The sequence below is a fragment of the Ursus americanus genome, chromosome 29, assembly GCF_024610735.1.
Source record: "Ursus americanus isolate L20-20 chromosome 29, mUrsAme1.1.p, whole genome shotgun sequence".
Lineage (NCBI taxonomy): Eukaryota > Metazoa > Chordata > Mammalia > Carnivora > Ursidae > Ursus > Ursus americanus.
This window is the reverse complement of record NC_142155.1, coordinates 10448653-10470613: the sequence shown is the minus strand read 5'-3', so window position 1 is coordinate 10470613 and position 21961 is coordinate 10448653. Positions and strand designations below refer to the sequence as shown.

The 21961-nt window shown below is 36.5% G+C and overlaps 1 protein-coding gene and 1 pseudogene across 5 annotated transcripts in view; both read left to right on the top strand.

The window, feature by feature from the left end:
- KCNQ5 (potassium voltage-gated channel subfamily Q member 5) overlaps positions 1–21961 on the top strand; it is a 489286-nt gene that overhangs the window by 77452 nt on the left and 389873 nt on the right. The gene's annotated exons all lie outside the window — the stretch shown is intronic.
- LOC123797689 (U6 spliceosomal RNA) lies at positions 6509–6607 on the top strand (annotated as a pseudogene).

Here is a 21961-nt window from a genome sequence, read left to right as displayed (position 1 = left end):
GTAATTGGGTTCCTACCAGGATATTTTGGAAGAGAAAGGATGCAGTTCTGTAAGGATTTGCAATTATTACATATATAGTTTCTATTGTTGCACCTATTTTTGACACATTCCAAAATAATATATTATCTAAATATAATATTGATCAGTTTTCCTCCCTTTTAAAATTCTCTAAAAATAAAACAAGCATAGAGAAAATTACTTGGTCTGGAGTAGAAGTCATTCTAAATGTGTGCTTTTATTGCCTTGTTTTTAAGACCTTTATTTCAATCCATACAAAACATCCAAATAATTTAGTCCTGGAATCCCATTCACTGGTAAACTAAAAAACCATCCAAATAAATAATAATCTGGGATTACACTTGGTCCTTGGAAAGGAAATATTTCTAGAAATAAAAATACTGTTCTTCTCTTTTTCCTGTAATTTTCATAGCACTCTGATGGCAGTTTTATGGCCACTAACAGAGATTTGGCCCAGAAAACCATGTTTAAACTGAGGGTGCACCCCTGCTAAATCAAAATGAATTGTGAAACAGCTAGAAATGCCACAGCTTCTCTTCATGTTCTGCAAATTGTTTCAAGATGTTTTCTATAAACTTGCACTACTTTGCTTTTATATTTTTACTCATTCATTCAGCAAATATTTACTAAGAACATACCATGTACCAGCCACTAGTCTTAAGTCCTCAATCACTGATGAGCATAGCACACATTCTTCCTGTTTGACAGGGATTACAGTCTTGTAGGGCAAGTAGACAAAAATGAAATAATCATACAAATAAACATTTTTTATTCTTTCAAAAAAACATGTATTGAGTGCCTCCAGTGTTCTGGACCTGTTCTAGAGTTGGAGGACACAGTGCCAAAACCTAGGAAGCTTACATTCTGACTGGCAAAAAGACAGCAAGCAAATAAAAGTAGATAGACAGATATTATCATGGCAGGTGTTACTAAGACAAAAATGAAGTTATATAGGGACATAGAAGATTTTGGGAGTTGGGGTAATATGTTTATAGGCATAGTGGTCAGGAAATATCTTAACAGAGACCTGAATGAAGAGAGGGAATGAGTCATGAGAATTCCAGGCAGGAAGTGTCTGACATATTAGGGAATCAGCAAGGAAAATGCGGCGAGTGACAGAAAGTGGTAGAAGATGAGGTCAGAGAGATAGGAAGGGGCCACATCTTTTACATGGCAAACAGCTTTGGTTACTACAAACTGTGCAAAGTGCTTTGTAACAAACACAATTATTAAAAGAACAGATATCTGGAAGCCTAACCTAACCTGGGGAATTAAAGGAGGCTTAATTTGGGAACTGAATTGTGTCCCCCCAAATTCATTTGTTGAAGTCTTAATCCCCCATGTGACCATAATTGAAGATAAGGCCTTGAAAGAGATAATTAGGTGGTAAATGAAGTGGATGGGTGAGATCCTAATCCAGTAGGAATAAGAAGAGATATGAGAATAGGAAGAGATACAAGGAATCCATGCACACAGACAAAAGGCCATGTTAGGATTTAGTGAGAAGGTGGCTGGCCATTTGCAAGCCAAGGAGAGATGCCTCAGGAAAAAACAAAACCTGCCAACACCTTGACGTGGACATCAGCCTCCAGAACTGTGGGAAAATAAATTTATATTATTTAAGCCACTCAGTCTGTAATGTTTTGTTATGGAAGCAGTAGCAGACTGATACAGTTTCCCTGAATAGGGGACCTTTGGGCTGAAAACTGAAGGATGTATAGGAGTTAACCACTTGAAGTAGCATAAGGCAACAGTATGTGCAAGGGCCCTACATTTGAAAAGCACATAGTGTGTTTGAGATTCTGAAGGCCCATTGGCTGAAGCTCCAAGAGCAAAGATAAGAACGGTACATGGAGAGATGAAAGAGGTTGAGGGAGGCCAAAGCATACAAGGTCTGGTAGGCTTTGCGACGGACTTTGGCCTTTATCTTAAAGGGGCTGATATGATTTTTTTTTTTTTTAAAAGGCATTTTTAAGCACCATTTGGCTGTGGAAAATTAATTGGAATAGGGAAAGATTGAGTGAGGAGAGAACCACTCCAAAGGTCCCAGAGAGATGAAGTACACTGGACTGGAAAGGAGGCAACAAAGATGGAGAGAAGTGAATTGATATTTGTGGATGAAGTTGACAGGACAAGGATTACTTCTATATCTCTGGGTCTTGCAGATGAAAGTTAATACCACTCTTGAGATGGGGAACACTGAATTCATAATTTTATCTCCAAACCTAATCAGTTCCATTTTGGACATGTTGAATTTGAGATGCTTCTAAAATATCCAAGTGGAGAATGAGTAAGTGGATAAATCTGGAGCTCAGAGAACAGATGGAAGCTGGAGATATAAGCTTGGGGTTCACCAGCATATATATAGTAATTGAAACCTGCTATAGTTTCAGTTCTCTAGAGACAGGGATTTTATTTGTTTTGTTCACTGATGTATCCCAGGTACATGGAAAAATGCTGACGTATAGGAGGCACTCAATACATATTTGTTGAATGAATGAATGGATTATCTAGGGAGAGCATTTCATATGAAAAGAGAAGCAGGTCTAGAATGAAACCTTGAAGAACAGCAGCATTCATAGGCTGGGCAGAACTTACAGAGAAACAGCAAAGGAACACTGAGAGACAGGAAGAAAATCTGTCAAGTCTGAGGTACATGAAGCCAGGGGAAAAGAGTGTTTCAAGAAGAAAGGTGAGTTTATCCTCTGGAGCGAGTGGCATGCAGCAGCAAATCTAGCCTATGAATGAGCACTTCTGAATCCTAATGACTAGAAGGGCTTTAAAATACTTGAATTTATTTATCCCTGTTGTCACTCTTTGATTCAAAGAAGATTTGATTGCTTATGTGCAAGATTTACCTCAGATAATAACAGTCTCTTAGAACCACATCTCCGACATATTCCCAGCATGGGTGTGTATGTAATTACATCATCATTCTTTGCATTAAATTATGATCTTAATGACACTTGGAAATAATGTATTCAAGTAATAGAACACCAATAGCTTTTCTTGACAAGTTCACTTGAAGTCTTCTCTCTGGATGAAAGCTCAACCACTTTTTGCCTTACTATCTCCTTCCCTCCCTCTTTTTATTTCACTCTGTGCTTCCTTACACTCTACATAACAAAGACTTTACTAGATTCATGCATAGCCACATGATGAGTCATAATTAAGATTTAAATAAATGATAAAAATAATTTTATTTCACCACCTGTGTACCATCCACAAAAAGATAGACTGACTAATTAATTAATTAATTTCCAAGGTCATGAGTATAATGTGTCTAATCCTAGCTATTCTCATATAGATTCTCTGCCTTGCAGAAGAGCTATATGAAACCCTCTGGGGACATTTCTCATACTCATGAGCGTAGTTTTCTTATAGCTAAATTGGGGTCACAGACTTCAATTTAGAGATCAAGAATATGCAGCAGAAAATCCTGCCTCTCCATTTCATCTGAATGGCCTCTTCCTTGAGGTAGATAACCCACTTGACTTTTACATGTTATTATCTGCAATGGAAAGAATAAGGAGAAAAGTCATTAATTGTCCTTGTTTTAGATCTCAACTATAGACTGTAAATATTTAGTTTAAGGAATACTTCTCCTTCTTTCTCCCTGCTTTATTTTTCTTCAGTACACTTACCCTACTTGAAATTTTATTATATGTTTATTACTTTATTTGGTCTTGGATTATCTTCCAGTGGAAGATAATGTACATGAGAACAAGAACATTGTCTCTCTCATGTTTGCTGCATCCTCACACTTAAAACGATGCCTGACATATTGTAGGAGCTCAGTAATATTTACAGAATGAATAAATAAATAGATGCTTAAAGCCTGATGGTGGAGGTAGATATAAAATGTTGGTTGAGTTTGCAATTTAGTATGAAATGCAATTCCTGATATCAAGTCATGCATTTGAAATCCAGGCAAACATTTTGGCTTGTTAACATTTTTAACTGACTTCCCCGAAGTGTCAGCCCTACATTTGATGTTTCCACATGAAGATCCAAAAGGGGCTTTGAACTCAAAGTATCCCAGACACCCTTCTTCTTTGTTTTCTACCCCCACCACAACCTCACACCTCCTTCTCCTCAAGGCCTTTCTTATGACCTCTACCTGCTCCTTTGAGTTATAAAGCACCTCTCTCTTCTTCAGATATCCAACCAATCACCAAATTCTATGAATTCTGCCTTTATGATGTTTTTTATGTCCACCTTCCAAGCCACTTGACCCCTGTCCTGGTTCATTGGATAACTCCCTTTTCCTGACAATTGCAATGCCTTCTAAGGTCTCCTGGTGCCTCTACTCTCCCTTTTGACTCCTCAATATTACATATTCCATATATTCCACACCTAAGTAGTGTGAATATTAATTAATAAACAAACATTAATTAAGTTTCTTTAGTGTCCATTCTAGGCTCAAGAATAGTCTAAGGCCAAATGGGGCTCTTTGTCTTACAGAAGGAGGTAAAGACTAGATATGCTCATGTCACTGTCCTTCTCAAAAATGTTTGAAGACTTCCCATTTACAGTGAGTAAAGCTTAATCCCTTAAAATGATATTCCCAAACTCTTGCCTTTCTAGTTTTATCTCACATCCTTCCTATGACCCTAAACATAAATATTCTATGTACCTCCTGTGCTGTTGCCAGAAGGGATATGCACTTCCATCCTGAGTTGTGTCTTTCTTCATCTCATCCCTCGAACTGGAATGAGTTCCTCTTCCCCTTATACATGTGATAAAATCCTATTCATTCTTAGACGCCTAACTCAAATGTCTGCTCACCTGTGAGCCCTTGTCCACTACCACAAGAAGAATTAAATCATTCCTGTTTGCTCACAGACTTCATTTATTCCTCTATAAGTGTACTTACATCTGCTGTGGAGTAGGTTCCGAGCACCTTAAAGACATATAAATGCTCTTGCTGAGTCCATTTTTTTGCTGTTGTTGTGTAAGGCCTCTTATTAGTCAGCCTTAATTTCTCTACCTATCTGAGATTTCAAGTTCATATCAAATAATGTATTTCTAAAGAGTTCCTGGATTCCCTCCAGTATGTTCAACAAAGTGCTAGCCACAATTGTGCAATGCTACAGTAACTGTTGTGCTCAGTGTCTCTAAAGTTCTCAGTCCTTGAGCTGTAGCATGAGGAGCTTTTTATAGCCCATTTGGTAGGGAGGCTTATACCATCTTCAGAGTTCAAAATAGAAATGGATCCCCCACTAAGCTTAACAGGACCCTCATAGAATGTCCCATGCAATGTAGTTGAATGCTTTCCGTTTTTTCTCTGTTGTAGCTCAGAAGCAGTTGCTTGTGTACTTTATGCCTGATATTGTGTGGTTACATAAAAATCTCTTTTTGTCATAAATATGGATAGTGCTAACCTTGGATATTATTTGGTAGCTACTGTGATTCCACTAATGACCATCAGATTCAGAGCTTGTCAACTGATATATGTCAGAATGCCATATACTGGCTAATTTCCGTCAGTTTCTAAATGATAACTGCTAATATCAAGGCAGTTCAAAAATAGCAAAAACTTGATTTCCCCTTAATATCCTGAGAATCATATTCATGGGCACCAGGGAGTCTGGGCAATAAATCTGATGGATTTTTGCCGTCATATTTAGAATAAACAAATTAATGCTAGAAACAGTTTTCTAACAGGAGATAATAAAGGAAATGGGCAAACACAAATAAATGTAACAAAGAGGAAAAATACGATGTCTGTGAGCAGATTAATTGCATTGTAAATTAGATGGAACTTTTTAAATGTGGGCAAGAGTTTTAAAATCATACAATTTAGCTAAATAACGTAGTATTTGTTCTTATCATTAAATAGTTGTCTTTATGTTGGGGCCAAAATTGATGTTTAAATATGTTTTATGACAAAGAAGTGTCTGCCAAATTATTTACTAGGGAGTATTTCTTTAATTGGACTGAGGTAAGTGAGAGTGTGATTCCTCCCTAAAGTGGCCAATTTCAGGCAGGCCATTGCAAGGTGGGTGTGAAGATTAACTCCCATCTCTGTACCTACCAGTGAGATCATTAAAGAACACATGTGGTGCTGGTAGCACGCAAACTGGCTGGTATCTGGATGTGTTCACAGTACAACCAGGTTCTCCCAAATCCCCAGGCTAAATCCCTTGAGGCTCTCGCATTCACCTTGCAGATTTTGGCTGTTAATCAGTTACAGTCTTGTATATTATAGGCTTTCAATAAATGTTTGCCCTTTGATTATTACAAAGGCTTTCTTTGTAGAGAGGTTCAGATAAGAACCTGAAACATAGGATGGAATGGGTGATGAGCAGAAGAAGGCAATTCTAAATTATGCTGAATCAACTCCTGCCCACACATGGTAGTTAGCCTCTTTGGTACCTTACTAATTATGTAAAGAGGATAAACCCTCTTCCTGGCTGAGGCCATGTACTGGCTTAATAGTGTATGTAATTTACTTTTTTGGATTTTTTAATAAAAATTGTATACATTTGTACTCATTTCAGCAGTATATATACTAAAATTAGAATGATATAAAAAAGTTAGCATGCACAAGGTTGACGTGAAAATATGTGAAGCACTCCATAGTTTTATAGGAAATATAGTTAATAATATGTAACAGCTTTGTATGGTGACCAATGGTAGCTAGATTATCTTGGTGATCATTTTGTAATGTATATAAATGTTGAGTCACTATGGTGTACACCTGAAACTAGTATTATATATGTCAACTACACTTCAATTTAAAAAAGAGATCTCATGAACAATAGGTGTTCAAGAGTTCCTTTCCTTAAGATTTTGTGAATCAGATTTTGTGAAGTTGAACCAAATAATTTCAGAGTACAGTGCCTAACTTATTCCTCCCAAATAATCCACATAAAATATAGTATTGTTAAATAAATTCTGTTTTTAGATCAAAAATTATGTATTTAAGATGTATAACATGATGTTTTGATATACATATATACATAGTGAAATGAATACTATAGTCAAGATAATTAACATATCCATCTTACCTTTTCTGTGTGTGTGTGTGTGGTGAGAGCACCTAAGATTTACTCTTAACAAATTTCCAGTATACAATACTGTGTTGTTAATTATAGACACCATACTATACATTAGATCTCTAGTACTTATTCATCCTACAGAACTGCTTACTTTGAAATATAGACATATCCAAATTAAAAAAGGGAAATCAATTATAAGAGGACATTTATAAAATATTTTAAAAATAATATTTGGTTTCATGCTATATTTTAATGATAAATCTAATACTATGAAATTCTAATGATATCTCATACTGAGGTCTTAAAAAGAATAATTATTTCACAGTATCTGAATATCCTCATAGTGTCTAAATTTTTCGAGTCTTGAGAAATCTTGTATCTAAAAATAATTTTCCTCTATAGCATATATCGAAATTCAGAAGTTCACGATTGATGTTTGTGGTATAATTACTTTTATATTGTTACATGTAAAACCATGAAAATATATTTGAGATCGTAATTGAGCACCTTTTTTTTTAAAGATTTTATTTATTTGAGAGAGAGAGAGGGAGATAGCAAGAGAGCACAAGCAGGAAGGAGAGGGAGAAGCAGGTTCCCTGCTAATCAGGGAACCCCATGTGGGGCTTGATCCCAGGACCCTGAGATCATGACCTGAGCCGAAGGCAGGCACTTAACTGACTGTGCCACCCAGGTACCCCTGAGTACCTATTTTAAGTCAATAAGGACTCTTGAACAGTTTGTTAAGGATGAAATACAGTGAGAACATTTGTCTTATAACATTAGAGTCCACATCCAGAAACAGTATGTGTATCACAGAAAAAATAATGCAGTGGATTTTATGGGTTTTTTTTAAGTTTTGAAAAATAGATCGTTTTCACATAGGAAGTATGTCATATGATTTATAACAGATTAAAAGATAGCTGATAAATTCATTTTAATTTTCTCACACAGTAGTGCTCAAATTTAAAACTTTTGTGGTCTTAAACTTTCCATATCTTTCCTGATCTTTAATGCAAACATTTTTATGCACACATATTTAAAGAAAGTACGTTAGCATATTTATAATAACTTAGGACAATAATTTTATGAATGTCACCTGATAAATGAAACCTCTATTCTAAAGAACTCTTAAATGATATTTAAATATCAAGAAGCCTTATTATTGGGGGTTTGGCATAAACAAACAGATGACAAACTGTATATGTCTATTTGTAAGAAAGACCTAAAAATTAAAGGAAGTGATATAAAGAATTTGTTGTGGGGGAAAGAAAATTCTAAGTTGAATTTAAAGAACTAGACCAGATCAAACATGGGTTAATTCTTCCTTTCCTATAGACCATCTAGGAGACATAGTTCCTATTATATTTTAAATTTTAATACATTTTATTGGCTTGTGGATTATTTTAGCTCTTTATTAAAATAATGTTTCACTTCTAAATGTGTAATTTTGAAAGGTTTGCAGCAATGTCCTATGTCTGATTTCTTTAGAGAAAAAATAACATAATAATAAGGTGGTGAAATAAAATTATTCTTTTAGGAATGCATCTTTAAAGGATAAGAAATTGAGATTCAAAAATACATACGTTTCAATAACACAGTGTGAGTTGATCTTAACAATAGCTACCATAATAAATTCTCTAGTTACTCAAATGGTATTGCTGTTGTTCACCATTATTTTAGAGCTCTTCTTTTGGAGTTGCCTTGATTATTTATATTGCTTATCATAAGGGATCCAAATGTCCTTCTACAGCCTCCCCAAATAAAATTCATTCTTTGAGTATATTTAAAAGAATGGAACACAGTTCCAAAGGAGATTAAAAAGTAGTTTTGAAATACTTAAAAGGTTGCTCATGAGAGTAAATGTATTACCTCACAGAATAACTGTTTTATAAAGGAAATAGATTATTTGGATGTATAAGAATTAGTATGTATGTACAGTCACATGTTTTTATTCATTTATTTACTTATGAATGAACTACCGTAGTAGTGTGTAGAACCATTCTTAGCATCAAGGAAACAGTTATAATGTTTCCCTTTGTTTTAAGTTGTTTTTGGGGGGTGTTTTTGTTTTTGTTTTGCTCAGTTGAATATTCATTTGGCTCTTTTGCAATACCAAAAGCAGGTGAAACCCCACTTTAGAGGCTTCTCCATGGTCTTTAATCATTAATCCCCGTAGAAGCTTTACTTTTTGCAAATCAGTTCTGGGCACCACCTTTTGTAAAGGCTGGGTCTATAGCCTCAAGATTAAATTTATTTTCACATTTTTATGACATAAATAAGACCACATCTGTTTGGTTGGCTGGTATATGGCTGTCATAATATCCAGTATATAATAGGAGTTCAGTTACTGTGCCACTGAGTGGGTGTCAGATGTCAGACACACACCTTGTCATTTTTAGGTCTCCTAAAAATGTTATTTGAAAGACATGTTCAACTTTGGTGAGACAAGAGAAAAGCATATCTTAACAAAAGCAGTCTTTAGAGAAGAGAGTGCAGGGGTGCTTATCCATAAAACATATAAACCTCTTGTTCTAGTTTAGCCACTCTTTCCCCAGTGCCATCTCAAAGAAGCGATTTAAATTCACTTCTGCATTTTATCAACACAGCGTTTATTAAACACCTACTATAAGCTGAAGAGTGTTCTAGGGACTGGGAAAATAGCTGTAAACAAAATAGAGCTCCCATGGAGTTTGCATTTTAGGGGGGGCGAATGATGATTCTTGAAGATATTGTAATGTATTAGTGAGGATTGTTTCTGATTATTGACAAAATGTGAGTAATGATCTCAATGTAGTGAGGTCTCACTGGCATAACTTGGTGAGCTTCATAAACTGTATCACAAAAAAAAAAAAGAGTGCTGCTTACCCAGTTTGAGCAAATATAGACAATTCGAATGCCTAGCACCTAATGTTGTTTCACCAATGTTGTGATAGTTTGCTTAAGATGAATGGTTGACCACCTTGAACTCCCCAGGGGTTACCAAATAATGTCTTCATTGGGAAATCATTCTTGGATGACATATGCTTTTAGAAAATAGCACATGTGCAATGTTAGTATAGGAACACTTATTTTTGGTACAATCTTTAATAAAGACTGCAGGCTTTGGACTTTTCATCTTAGCATTAGCCACATATTTAAAGAGTGAGGGACGCAGCATCACCTGAGTCCTTAACTTAGAATCCATTTCCTTGAGGCTGCCTCTGGATATTTTAATGTGCATTTAAACCACAGAAATAAAAACTGGGTGAATACTTTTGTTCGTGCATTCATGAATGAGTTTCTCTAAAAACATGAAAAATACTTCTAGTACTAAGAAGGTGTTTGAAAATTTTTTGAAGACCACTTGTTCAGTAGATACTCACTTCGCTTTTAGTACAGTAGTACCAACAGTAGCTAGAATCCTGCCTTGGAGTCGTCCCTAGCATGACCTTGCATGACCTTCTCGAAAATATCACACTGCCAATCATTACCCATAAATGTCTAGAGTGCAAAGACTGTGTTTCATATGTGCGCCCCTTCCGACCCCTACAGCCACCCCAACACATACACAATGCCTCGCGCATGGAGTACCTGTACGTTTTTACTAATTGGCTTTGGCTGAGAGCTGTGAAGAGCCCTCTTCCTTGCTTTACATTGCTAAAAATTTCCCTTGAGTAGCTTCCCTGAGAAACTGAGGTTGCCCTGGCAGCCAGCATTCGCTTTTTTTTTTTCCTCAATTCCTTTTGATAGCCATGATCTTATAAAAGAGTTCCTCTCAACTGATCTCTGAGAGAGTTTGAATAGTTGTGTTGTGAACGTGGGCCTCGTCCTTCGCTGCTCTGCCTACTCTGCTTGCCACTTTTCCCTCAGCAGTTGGTGGCATTCAGCAGCAGCTGCCTTTATCTTTATCTTGCTTTTCACTTGCAGATTTGGGAGCTAAGCCAGGTCTTGAGATTGTTCCCTTCTGCTCCTTCTTACAGTCTTATTTGAAATCCTTTCACATATTTGGGGGGTACCCAAACAAGGAAGGACAAAAAAACGACAGTTTCTCCCACTCCCCAATTTAAGTCTCACTTTAGGCCTGCTTTTGTAATTGCTAGTGTTTCGTCAGTTGTTCTTTTTGTATTAAAATGTAAAAATATTCTAGCTTTGTTTTCTAAAAATAGCTTCTAAGAAGTAGTTCAAACATGGATGTAAAATAGTCGGTTGAAAAAAAAAGAGAGATACTACTGGGATTAGGGGAAAGGATATTCATTCATTCACTCATTCATTCATTCAAAAACTATTGAGCATCTACTATTTGTTTGGATCTGTGGGGCATGCAAAGATGAACAAAACATAATTGCATTCTCTTAAAAACATGAAATCTAGGTGGAAAAATTGGAATCTTGCCCTGTACCAGCAGGAATCTGAACTCCACTCAGATTTTTAGATCCCTACTATGCTAGGTTTTCTGATGGAAAAGTGTTATTCTTTCTTCCCTTGGAGAAGTATTTTGAAAGACTAATACAGTCTCCCTTCCCCAAAGATGAAGGACATTGAGATAGAAGACAGAGGCAGAGATTTCTCTAGACATTAGGCATCCCTGGCTGTTCCAGTCTACCTGCTGCTTCCAAAAATAACCCTGCTTGGAAACCCCTCCTCTCCTAGGTTCCTCCAAAGTACAGCCCAAACTTCTTAAGTAATGAAAAAATAAAAAATAAAAAATTGTATGTAACTGAAGTCCAGTTATATACCAGCACTATTTCATTCAGTTCTCACCAATGAGACAAGGCAGATATTTGGTCAAAAATCTGGGTACTGAACGCCCAAGCTAAGTCAGGATTCAAAACCAGGTCTATGTGACTCCAAAGCCATACACACTTTTAATGTTACAACTTTGTGGCATCCTGCTTAGAGGTCCTTCTCTGAAGGTGGCATCTTTTCTTGGCAGTGGTCGCCTTGTGGGCCCTTTCTGGGTAGTTCTCATAGGTTCCTCTCTTGTCTCTCTGGTTACTCCCTTGCTTCCTTGAACAATTCCTCAGGGATTCGACAGCACGGTATTACTGTGCCAGCATCATCTCCAGAACCCTCTAGTGCTAGCAGCAGTTCCCTCTCCCAAAGCACTTCCTCAAGGACAGACAACCTCGACTTAGGCCCTCCTGGCTTTACGGCTTACAGCCAGAATCTATCACCATTGTCCCAGACCACTGAAGGATGTGGCAAGAATCTCATCATCCTCTTAATTCTCATTCTTCCTATGCCTGATCTATAACTAAAATCTGGTGGTGACTCAGTAAATGTTGAGTCAATGTTAGAGACAAGATCCGAAGCCATCTATTTGTCTGCACCCAAGGCAGTGCTATCATTCTGCCATTTGGCCTCTGGAGTGTCCTTTGTCCCAATGAAGGAGCATCAGAACCTGTGCTTTTGAGTCATTGTGTCAGCTTTTTATAGTTTTACTATCTTCTCCCTTGCCTTTTACTGCTATACACGTGAGTGCACAGCTCACTTAACCTTCTGCTAGGCTTGCTGCTTTTAATCTGTTGTGGAATGGATGCTTTTTCACATTTTATCTAAAATGAGAGATGACAAAACTCCTAGGGAAGGACTCCTATGCATTCACCTAAGTTTCTGAATCTATCAAATTAATTGTTGCCTGTTCCGAGAATTTTTTTTGCTTCCTTCTTGACTCAGGTATATCATGTTATTTGTGTTGCTGTATCCTTGGAATAAGTGGCAAAGGATATTTCTTCCCTTTATTTCCACAGAGTCTAGGCAGGGTGTGAGCATGTAATTTTCTTCAATTTCTTTCTAATTTAGCTATTTTTCAGCCAAAGAGTTTTCTGCTAATACATAGAAATCCTTTTTCAAGGAAAGCATGATCAAATCAGTGTGGAATGATATATGATATTTGATGTGATTCATTAATTGATATAATCATGGAACTCCTAGAAGTGTAAAACAATGAGGATCTTAGAGATTATTTTGTCTGGGCCTGGTCTACAGATCAGGAAACTGTAGCAGTCCATGAAAATGAAGGGCTATGTTCGAGGTCCCAGAGGTACTGGGCCTAGAGCCAGGATAAAACCCCAACCTCTGGTTCTTAGTTCATTGCTTCTCCTTCTCTCCACTCTTATTTCTCCTTCTTAGAGTCAGGTATATCTATTAAGTGATTGTATATTTTACATTTAAATTTATGAGTGTAGTAGTTACAATCCTATGGGTAAGCATCTTGCAGAGAATAAAGCAGCAAAATAGGAAGTGTATAAATTTAGAAACAGGATAGATAATGACCAAATACCAGTTCTGTCATTTTCTGGCTGTGATATTGGACAAGCTATTTAATCCCTCTAAATTTTAGTTTTCTCATCTGCAAAACAGAGATTATAAAAATAACCATGGAGTGAGAGTTAAGTGAATTGATTACTATATAGAACTGAGAACAGTGCCTGGCCCCATAGTAGGAGCCCAATAAGAGAGATGTACAACAATTATCAAATGTCGTCTTCTCCTTTATCTAAAACAAATACCTTTTTTACCTTTATGCTTAAAATAATTACTTTCTCTTATTTGGCTGTTATTTTAGGTTTTTGATAAGTCTTACAAACAGATAAGTTTATAAATAGGTTTAAAGTGTGCATTTGATTTTCACGGTTTGTTTTTTTAATCCGGATCTGGTTGTCCGCCTGGAGTTGCGAACAAGTGAGTGTGTATTTACAAAGGCATTTAAGTGTCGCAGACCAGTATTTCTCAAAGCCTGACCTTAGATCACTTGCACAAGAATCACTTGAAGGGGTGGGTTCAAAAAAAGGAGGATTCCCAGGCTCTACAGTAGGCCCGATGAATGCGAATCTCTATGATGAAAGGGCCCAGGACACTCTATTTTATGACAAACTCAAAGTGTGATTTTCATACATTCTAATCATTAAGAATCACTGCTATGGATGAATCATTCTTTTTAGATTATTTGTTTGAGAGAGACAGTGTGTACATGCAGGGGGAGGGGCAAAGGGAGAGGGAGAGATTCCCAAGCAGACTTCACCCTGGTCACAGAGCCCAACTCGGGGTTTGATCCCACTACCCCAAGATCATAACCTAAGCCAAAACCAAGAGTCCGATGCCCAACCGACTGAGCCACCCAGGTGCCCCTAGATGAATCATTCTAAATGCCAGATTACTCAACCTAAAGTATTACTTTCGTTATTCTATTTCCCTGTTTAAATAGTTATTAGTAGTTCTTGCTAATCTCCAGTTTGGTAAAGAGGGTCATCCACTATCAGGTTGTGTGAACTTGCCTAGTTAGTCTTGTGATAGGCTGGAAAATGTCTCCCAAAAGATGTCCATGTCCTAATATCCAGAATCTGGAAATAGGGTACTTAGAATATGGCAAAGGGACTTCACAGATGTGCTTAAATTAAGGATCATGTGATAGACATTATCCTGGCTATTGAGGTGAGCCCATGTAATCATAGTTGTCCATATCAGAGAGGCAGGAGGAACAGATAGTATGTGAAGATAGAAGCAAGAGATTGGAGTGATGGCAGGAAGGGGTCTTGAGCCTAGGAAGGCATATAACTTCTAGTAGCTGAGAGGGGAAAGGAAACAAATTCTCCCCTCACAGCCTCCAGAAAGAACCAGCCCTGCTGACACCTTGACTTTAGCCCAGTGAGAGTGATTCTGGACTTCCAATCTCTGGAACCATAAGATACTAGATTTGTGCTGTTTTAATCCAATATTCTGGTGGTAATTTGCTGCAGCAGCAATAGAAGACTAGTACCTTGGTTTTCTCCTACCACTCATCTTTTCTGATCTTTGGCTCCCCTCTCACTGGTTCTTAACACTCTCCCTGAACCTTGCCTTGTGCTTTCTCTTCTCTGAGCTGTGTTCACTTTCCACCTACCAGGCATGCTCTTTTTATTGTTGTTGTTTGCCTTCTGTCTGTCAGGCGGGAGTGATTTTCCCTTCTCTGAAGTTCTAAGGTAATCAGGACCTGTGCAATTTATTGTGCATCCAGTTATGAAAATCCCCATTGGGGAATGGGTAAGCACAGAATCTCCCAAATCAGAACTCCCAAGTTTAGATCCTGATTCCACCACAACTGTGTAGAGAAGTTTCTTACACCCTCCAAGTCTCAGTGTCTTCGTTTCTATCAACCTCATAAAATCATGAAGTCTAGAGATGCTTCACATAAAAGTGAATTGGCGTGGTGGCTAAATCAGAGTAAGGACTCTGTATGTGTTGGTGAATTGTCATTCAGCATATCTCTGGTTATTATCTTGAAGAGCTATTCAGCCATATTGTTTACATTTTAATGCGTTTGTGTTTTTGTTTCCCTGTCTGTTAACTCCATGAAAGTAAGTGTGATAGTAATTATAACAACAAATAACAATAATAACAATAGTGAAGTGATGAAAGGAGCACGATTTTGGAAGGCATTGTTTCAGTTCTAGCTTCACAATTTACTGGCTGTCTTAAAAGAAAAGAAATTGCGTTTCTTCATCTGTAGAATGGGAATAATCACGATATTTACCTCTTAAAATTGATGTCAGGATTAAGTAAAACGATCAGTTTAAATCTTAGCACCTAGAACATGGTGCGAGTTGAGTACATGTTAACCATGGCAATCAGTGTTTAATTTTCTTTTTACTTGTCTTTATTCTGTAATTAATCTTGACATTCCTGTTACATTATATATGGCAATGATATGAGAAGTGAGGGGAAGAAAATTGGGCATGTGTCTAATATATTGAGTTTGCTATTAGATGTGTTACAGAGTATGAGTCCTACAGGCTTTTAGGGCTTGCTGTTGGATTAATGCTCAAACTACAGAAGTGTGCAGGAAACACATAAAACTTGGCTGCTTTCCTCCCTTCCTCCCTCTCTCCCTTTCTTCCTTCCTTCCTTCCTCTCTTTCATCTCAGGTGATTGTATGAATAGTTTGGTATTTTAAGTACTTTGAATACATTAGATTTTGGAACCATTTTTGAAAAAAAAAAATCTGTGATTCAATACATTGCCATTCATCATTACCTTCCCTTTACAACCCTTCCTGCTATTTTAGTGCAGACGAGAGCTCTCCTATCCCAGCTAATTTGAATTCATTTTTCAAATGAGAGTTCATAAGTGACTATGCTAAAATTAAGGTCTGTTACATTTTCTGCACTTCCTTTGTCTGCTAATGTTATAATATGATTTTTAAGTAATTGGGTTTCTTTTGACATGATTTCTTATTTAGAAACTCTGGCTTATTTGCAAGTCTTTCATCTATACATGTTTATATATTTTATATAGATATTTTCTCCCTGGTTGCCATCTAATTATTTTAGAGAGACTTGGAATTACTCATTTTTATTTAAGCCATAAAAATAGCTGTATATCACTAAGGAAGTATGAATACAAGAATGCTAGGGAAATTTGGTAGTAAATGTTTTTGTCATTAAAAGCAAGAAGGGAAAATGAAACTAATTCGCATAAAGAAAAAGAATAAGTCTATTTAAATGTACTAAATAGATGCCTCAGAACTCATGCTTTGTCATTTATTATTCTTAAAGCAAAGAAAGATTACATCCTCTTCTTACTCCTTTGGCCACTTTTATTCAAACACTTAATTTTGTAATTTAGGGGATCAGATTTAAAAGGCAACTGGGAATTTCCATCATGACCTGTGGGATAGTCTATTCCTTGTGTATTCTTCCTAGACTACAGAATGGCATCATAGTGGTTACAGGCTAGCCCTGGAAACCTTTCTTAGTGACCAGGTGTCTTGGAAAATTGTTCATTTTGCCCTAAGGAGACATTCTGACTCTAGATTTACACACACACACACACACACACACACACACACACACACACCAAGTGAATTTAAAATGAGAAATGGAGACTTCATCTGACAAAATAGAAAATGTTTGCCCGTTGAGAGATTTATGGGCCCGTGTTCTCCTTGGCCACAATACGTGAGTGCCATCACTGAGAAGTGAGAGGCAGTGCTGAACAAAAACCATACTACTTTACAGACTTGGTGAGAGTAATTTTACTCATGAATAAGCAACAGCTCATGCTTGTGCAAAATGTCCATCTGTGCCCTCTCATTGTGGCTCTCTCTCATTAAAAAGAGGCATTTGAAGCCAAATAGAAAATATATTGTTTAATTTACCGTAGATTTCAGAGCAGAAATACAAGTTTTGTTTTACCTTGTAACGTGATTACATTTAACAAATTTAAACAACTCAATATAATCCTAATGTATTAGTTCATCCATTATGAAATTAACAACTTATCTTAAAGAATATGTTAAAATTGGTTTCTTAAATACTAAAATAAGGATGAATTTTTATCTAAAAAAATTTCCCTACTTTTCCCCTAGACATAATTTGTTTTAAAAAATCATCTAACAGAGGGGCTCCTGAGTGGCACAGTCGATTAAGCTTCCAACTCTTGGTTTCCACTTAGATCATGATTTTGGGATCGTGGGATGGAGCCCCATGTCCAGCTCCATGCTCAGCAGGTCTGCTTGGGATTCTCTCTCTCCCTCTTCCTCTGCTGCTCCCCCCCACCACGTGCTCTCTCTAACTCTCTCAAATAAACAAACCTTAAAAAAATCATCTAATAGAAGAACCATGATATCTTCCCAAATAGTCTTTTTAATGCAATATTAAATTATATTGTAATCTAGTTGGTGACAAAATAACACTGAGTTATAATCAACTCTTAATATATAAATATATATTCCCAAAATGTATAAACTCTTAACATATTTAATGAAGTTCAAGTAGCCATCATTTTTCCTATGTTTCCCAAAAATGAATTGATCATATTGATTGCTGATTTGGGGGGAATTTCACTGATTAATTTTATTTTTTTATTTTTATTTTATTTTTTTGAATAATAATATTTTTTATTATATTATGTTAGTCACCATACAGTACATCCCTAGTTTTTGATGTAATGTTCCATGATTCATTAGTTGCGTATAACACCCAGTGCACCATGCAATACGTGCCCTCCTTACTACCCATCACCAGCCTATCCCATTCCCCCACTCTCCTCCCCTCTGAAGCCCTCAGTTTGTTTCTATGGACTCTGAGAAACTCACTGATTAAAGTAGTACATATGGTGGGCTTGACTTTTCTTTAGTAAGAGTAGTAGGAAAAAATAATTTCTATAAGAATCATTTTTAATTGCCAAAGAGAGTATAACCTAGTTATTTTTATTCTTAGCAAGAATCCCATTTTAGATTAGAATATTTGAATTTTACAGTGAAAATAAGTTATAAAATCAGATATAATTTATCAGTTTATGATGTAACAAAAATGAATACATCATTGTCATCTCTTAGTACAGTTTCCAAAAATGCCCTATTTCCAAAGTAATTTGTATGCATAATGCATGCATCTATTATATATAAAAGTTTTTATCTCACATAATCTAAAAAAATATGAAATTTGGTAATTTTTTTACTTAATAACATGATTTATCAGAGAAAAGATATTTACAAACTATCGATAAAATCTGGTTTTTAATATTGTCACTTTCACACAACAAATGACTTCTTTTCATAAATTTCATTGTTAAAAATAAATAGGGCACCTTTTAAAACTCTCGTCAAAGGTGACTGGCCAATGCAGGGGTTGCAAAGGGAGGTGAAAGGGTGATCAGAAAGCAATGGAGAATAGATTATGAAATGTTATTTTATATATATATTTATTTAATTCTGTTTTGTGATTAAAGGAAAGAAAAACGAGGGAGGAATAAAATTAAGAGACTGTTATGGACTGTGTTCTCCCAAAATATGTATGTTGAAATCCTAACCCCCAATGTGGTGATAGTAGGAGGTGGGGCCTTTGGGAGGTAATCAGGTTATACAGGTGGAGCACTCTTGAATGAAATCAGTGCACTTAGGAGAGGAGACATGAGAGTTCACTCTGGCTCTCTGCTCTCCACCATATGAGGATACAATGAGAAGATGGCCATCTATGATGGCCCTCCAGATGTTCCAGCACCTTGATCTTGGAATTCCAGCCTCTAAAGCTATGAGAAAGAAATGTGTGTTATGTAAGCTACCCAGTCTATGATAATTTGTTATAGCCACCCTAGCTAAGATAGAAATAGAATATAAAAAGAGAGATCATGATCTCAGGGTCCTGGGACCGAGCCCCATGTTTGTTGGGCTCCCTGCTCAATGGGGAGTCTGCTTCTCCCTCTCCCTCTACCCCTCCCCACTGCTCGTGCTCTCTCTCTCTTGCTCTCTCTCACAAATAAATAAAATCTTAAAAAAAAAAAAAGAGTAAAGACAGAATGAAGGCCTTAAGTTCTGTGGCATGTTGATTAAAGATAAGCTGTTCAGATCACTGTTATTCATGGCATGCAGGAAAAGTAGTTTCTTTTCAAAATATTAATCAGCTGGTCAGCTACTATAATCATTCAGTCCTTACACATTGAAAAGCTTTCTTGAAATGGGGCTGATGTAACCATCAGTGTTTAACTGTGATGGGATCACGTTCTGTATGTAGCACCGCAGGGTCTCAGTATGACCTGCCATAGGGGCAGGAGGGATGAGCCATGAGCTGTTCTGAGCAGTAACATTTCCCATAGAGTCACTTTTAGCACATGGACTGGAGATTTCTACTTTTCATTTTGATCAAGATTTATGGGGAAATAATAAGTGCAGGAAATGTCAAGCCCATCTCTGAGATAATAATTTCCAGTTTTTGTTATAAAGATTTTCATTGTGTAATATCCAAACATTGTTCTTAATATTAAATAAAATATTTTCACATGTAAAGTTGATGATAGCATTTATGTACTTAGTGCCTCCTGCCTCTCAGAGAATATCCCTATGTCATTTTCTGTGAAGCAGTCAGTTGGTTTCACAAGTTTTCTGGATCTTTTTGGACATTTGTAGACATGTACTGAATAGCAATGACTTGCCAACAATTGCCCCTGATATAAGGTGGAATCAATTTCTAGCAACTGTTATTTCCTCAATAATTCTTCAGATTCCTGAATTGGTATTAATTAGCTCTTAGCTGTTACCACAATAATACTGGATAATAGATTCCCTAATCTCCAGGAGCATTCAGGAACCATTTATTTCTTCCTCACACATGGGCTGGGCCAGTTGAAATTTTGATGATCTAGACTGCCCTCAGCACGGCGTGGCTTTAAGTTGCGTATTTGATCTAAGTTGACTGTACCTTTCTTTTATCTTCCTTGGACCAGAAGCTATGTGAAGCATTGTCTTCTCATGGTAAAAGGCAGAGTAAATATGCTAAAGCCCAACCAGGCAAGAACCCTTTAACTCTCTGCTTGTGTACTTCTGTGAACATTCTCCTGGTAAAAGCAAATCACATGGGCAAGCCTAACATCAATGAGGGGAAAAAAAATTCTTTGATTCTAGTGGCAGGTTCTGCACAGTCATGTGGAATATGGCATAGCTCTGGAAAAAAGTGGGGAATTGGGAACAACAATGCAATCTGCCATGCTTCACCTTCTAGATCGCAATTACTAAAGTGCCTTCCACACACAAAATACCTTAATTCTAATCATCTCCTTTCACCAGACGTCCTAGAATTGTCATTAATTTATGGAATCAGTTTTGAAGTCCGAGATTTTCTGATTTGTGTCAGTTCTAGATGCAGCCTTTCCTGATCTGAAACCTTGTGAATTTAAGAGACAAGTTATCTAATCCTCCCCCATGATGAACAATCTTCCAGCATGTAATTGTGAAATAGGAACAGGGTAGCCACTGTGAACACTCCATTGAAAAAAAGATGACAGTGAGAGGCACATTGCAGTCACTGGTCCTTAATAATTCCGAAATCCCACTGGATGAATGTTGCCAGGTTTCCCTATCCTGGAGAAGGGGAATATCCTTTAATTAGGTACTGATTCTGCTCCTTGGGAATTAGCTAAATAGGGAATGAGGTTGTAGCAACTCTTCTCTTGGTGAGTGTATTCAGAAGCATCACGATTTTTAAGACAAGAAAAGAAAAAAAACCTTTATTTTTAAATTTATTTTTGGCTTTTTAATTCTTTAATCTTCTAGGACATAATTACACAGGTCTCTAGATTCGTAAAAGTCTCAATGATATGTATACATAATCTTTCTTTTATGAAAAATTATTCAATTTTTTGACTAGGTAATATATTTTAATGACCCAAGCATCAAAAATTATACAAAGGTATAGAGTGAACCATCTACCTCCCAGTATATTCCCATTTTTCTTCTTTTTTTCACACAGAATTGTAATAGACTATAAGAATTATGTAATGTTCCTTTTTTCACTTGAGGTATCTTATAGATTTTCTCACATCAGCACAGAAAGAACTCTCTCATAATTTTTTAGAGCTGTATTTTATTTCATTTAATGGATATACCATGGTTCTTAATTCGTTTTCCGTCAAAGGACAGTTACAGCATTCCAGATGTTTGGCTATTACAGAAAATGTTGCAATAAATAATCTTGTATGCCTGTCTTTAGGCACATTGGTTAGTATATTTATAGGAAAAAAAACCCAAAAGTGGAAATGTTGAGCCAAAGGGTTTATGAGTGTGCAATTTTGAAAGAAACTACCAAATTGTCTTTGATGGAATTTCTAACAATATTGCTCCCACCAACAATACAGAGTGGACCTCTTTTTCTATGACCTTGTCAATAGTATGTTAGCAAACTCTTGGAATTTGGCCAATTTCCTAAGTGAAAAATGAAGTTGCATTTCTTTTGCTATAAGAGCTTATTTCATGTATTTAGGAGCTGTTTGTATTTTTTTAAATTTATATTAACTGTTCTTAGACTGACCAAGTTTCATTGTGTTGCTAGTTTTTGTCTTATTGCCTTAAATAGATATTGGGTAAATGAGTATTTTGTAGGAGCTGCATGTATACCTAGGAAATTAGTCCTTTTAAGGTTACTTGAATCGTAAATATTTTTCAAATGTATTGACTTTCTTTATAGTTTTTTAAAAACTATTTAGAATTT